This window comes from Chrysochloris asiatica, unplaced genomic scaffold (genome assembly GCF_000296735.1).
Source record: "Chrysochloris asiatica unplaced genomic scaffold, ChrAsi1.0 scaffold00008, whole genome shotgun sequence".
Lineage (NCBI taxonomy): Eukaryota > Metazoa > Chordata > Mammalia > Afrosoricida > Chrysochloridae > Chrysochloris > Chrysochloris asiatica.
In genome coordinates this window covers 29,396,853-29,400,334 of record NW_006408526.1, presented here as the reverse complement: position 1 = coordinate 29,400,334, position 3,482 = coordinate 29,396,853, and positions in this window count along the sequence as shown.

Sequence of the window (3,482 nt, the reverse complement as noted above, 5' to 3'; positions counted from 1 at the left end):
TCAGTCGCTGGAGAAGGATATCATGTTTGGTAAGGTGGAGGATCAGAGAGAAGAGGAAGACCCTCAGCAAGATGGACTGGCAAAGTGGCAGCATCAAGGGGCTCAAGTGTGGCAAGAATCGCGAGGTTGGCCCAGGACCAGGCAATGTTTTGTATTGTTGTGCATAGGGTCGCCATGAGTCAGTACCGACTCTATGGCACCTAACAACCACCACCACCACCAGGTTACGATTTTACTCTTGCCATGGCTGGAAGCTCTGGTAGCGTAGTGGTTACGAATCGGGCTGCGAACCTTAAGGTCAGCGGTTCGAAACTATGAGCTGCTCCGCAGGAGAAAGATGAGGCTTTCTACTCCCGTAAAGATTTACACCCTTGAAAACCCTGTACAGGGTCGCTATGGGTTGGAACCGACCCAACGGCACTTAACAACAACATGGCTAGAAAAAAAGTAAGATGTATTCTGTTTTGCTGGTTTTGTCCAGTTTCCTCTTGCCCACCACCCTCAAGTACAGATGCTTCTAGGACACCACTGTCCTTCTCACTTGTCTGTCCTGAGTCATTGGAGAGGCTCACACAGGGTGTTTGTATACAGTCAAGCAAAGTTTCAGGAGGCAGACTGCTTTCATTGCAGTGTGACCAAAGTGCAGTCAGCAAGCAGCTGACTGGCAAGGCCTCTAGGGGGGTGGTTGGGGAGGAAGTTGGTATCATTAGATATGGGTAGGAGGGGAACAACTAACTTTTAGTTGCTGAAGGTGATTTGCTGTAATTACTGGTGGAGTTCATCCTTAGGATAGGCCAATGGGCCATGGGCCAGGTGAGCCTCTGCCCCTTGTTTTAGTTCCCTAGCTCTAAAGAGGACACAGAGTACTTGGAGCTGTCTGTTTTGACCTGAGGCGGTGATGGTAACTGTAACCTGTGTTCTGCCCCATACGCTGTAGTCACATTCTATCAGATGATGACATTCACCAGCTCAGAGGAGGTGGTTCACAGCAATATTTCAAGCTAAGAGTGGGTTTCAAGGAGGCAGTGCCTTTCTGAAGGTCTGATATGGACCCTCATTCATCCAGACCCCATTAGAATTCTCGGAGAACAGAAGTTGGCAACTCCTGCCCATTTTCAATCTCTGTCATGTATTTACCTTTCCTTCAGATATAAATCATTTAACCCAAGTAGCAGCTTGTTGTCAATCTGAACATATTAACAAGCAGTCTTTTCTTTCATAGATACCATCCACAAGTTTCACTCCATAAATACAAGCATTTGAGTTTTGAGAAAAGGTGGCCAGATATTTAAATAAATTCTAGTCATTCTTGTGGTTACATGGAAGATGGAATTGAAAGGATGTGACACTGTAAGCCAAACACTGGTGCTAACAATAAAGTTGGTGGTTCAAATCCACCAGACAGTCCTTGGAAACCCCATACAGGCTCACTATGAGTCAGAACCAGCTCAATGACACTTCACAATGTTGGCTTTAAACCTGGTATAGCTGTAGGTTAAATACTAGATTGCTAACCACAATCTGTGGCTCAAATATACCAGCAGCTCATCAGAAACCCTATACAGGTAGCTATTGTAAGCTGGAACCCACTTGATGGCACTTTAACAGGTTGGCTTTGAAATGGAGTGCTGTGAAACCCCAAGGGGCTAAAAAGGTTTTAGAAAGCAAAATCTTGAAGGCCCAAGTGGCCATTCGGTCACCAAAATATGTTTTCTCTAAAAGTAATTACTTTTTCAATTAGTAGTCAAACCTACCCTGAGCACTACTGCAGGAACCAAAGAAATCCCACCATACATCATCTTTTTTGGCCACTGAGAATCACCACCTAGTGTAGGCTGGAGACAGCTTGGCTAAGGACCATTAACAGGGCCTTGAATAAACAGACTTTAACAGAGAATTCCTATAGTCTGGCAGGGGTGGTGCGGGGGGAGTGTAAAGGGGGAATAGGAAGGTTGGCTACCTCATTTCTGAAATCTGTATAAAAACTCTGCTTCCCCTTTTCCTCAGGGAGACATCAGGGAGATTTTCGATTCCGATCTTCCTGGGTATCCATACTCAATGAATGCTTTGCTCTCTGCTCTGAGTTTGGTCCATGAATATTGGTTCCGTCAGCAGCAGGTTATAAGATTTTTTCCAGTAACAGCTTTAAGGAGCCCTAGTGGCACCTAACAAATGGCACTGTAGTCCTGGTGTGGCGCTGTAGGATAAGCACTGCATTGTTTACGGCAAGGTCAGTGGTTCAAACCCACCAGATGCTCCTTAAAAGACCCTATACAAGGTCGCTGTGAGTTAGAACTAACTTGACAGCGCTTAACAAAGTGGTGCTGTGGGCTAAGCACTGGGCTGTTAAGGGGAAGATCAGCAGTTCAAACACACCAGTTCATCTGTGGTAGAAAGATGAGGCTATCTGCTCCCACATTAATCTTAGAAACCCTATATAGCGTTTATGAGTTGGAATCTACTCAGTGGCAGTGGGTTTGATATGTTGGCTTTAGAAAAACCATCTCTTCACTCCCATTACCTTCAACAGGAAGGTAATTAGGGATCTGTCATGTACACTCTGTGAATCGGAATCTGCAGCTATAAAGATGTTTAAGTGCCGAGTCAGTTCCGACCCATAGCGACCCTGTACAGGGTTTCTAAGGCTGTAAATCTTTATGGGAGCAGAAAGCCTCATCGTTCTTCCGCAGAGTGGCTGGTAGTTCCAAATTGCTGATCTTAAGGTTCGCAGCCTGATTCGTAACCACTACGCTACAGGAGCGCTACACCAGGGCTTCAGCTATAAAGACAGCCCAGGTTAAATGAGCAGTGGCCAAGATAGGCCTTGAAATCAAAATACAGCTGTGCTCAAATTCCAGCTCAACCACTTAAATTCTATGATTGGGCTTGGACAAGTTAAAAAAAAACCTCTCCATGCCTCTCAGCCAACAGTAAAACGGGGATGTGCCTATATAAAGCACAGGAGATACAAAACATGACACTAATGCTCCTCCACCTAGATGGCACAGGAGTGCAGAGAAAAGTGCAGTTTGTTTGAAGTGCTGGAATTTAAGCTGGGTTAACAGTGGACATATTCTAAAATGTAAAAAAGTAAAGGTGGCAATTATTGGTGTGAGGAATGAGAAGACTACTTCAAATGAATACTCTTGACCAATCTGAAACATTTGCCAATTTAACTACTTAGGAATCCTTATACCTACTCATTCCAACTCACCTACCTACACCAGTGAGATTGAGGAGTCAGCCTGGTTCATTCAGCATAGAAAAGCAGCTGTATGATTAAATAACCAATGAACTCATGGCAAGCAGGAGCTGCGACCCTTAAGGTAGGCAGTTCAAAACTACCAGCTGTTCCGCGGGAGGAAGATGAGGCTTTCTGCTCATGTAAAGATTATAGCCTCGGAAATCCTGTACCGGGATGCTGAGTCGGAACCGACTCCACGGCACATAACCACCACCACTTATGACAAGGAGCCCTGGGG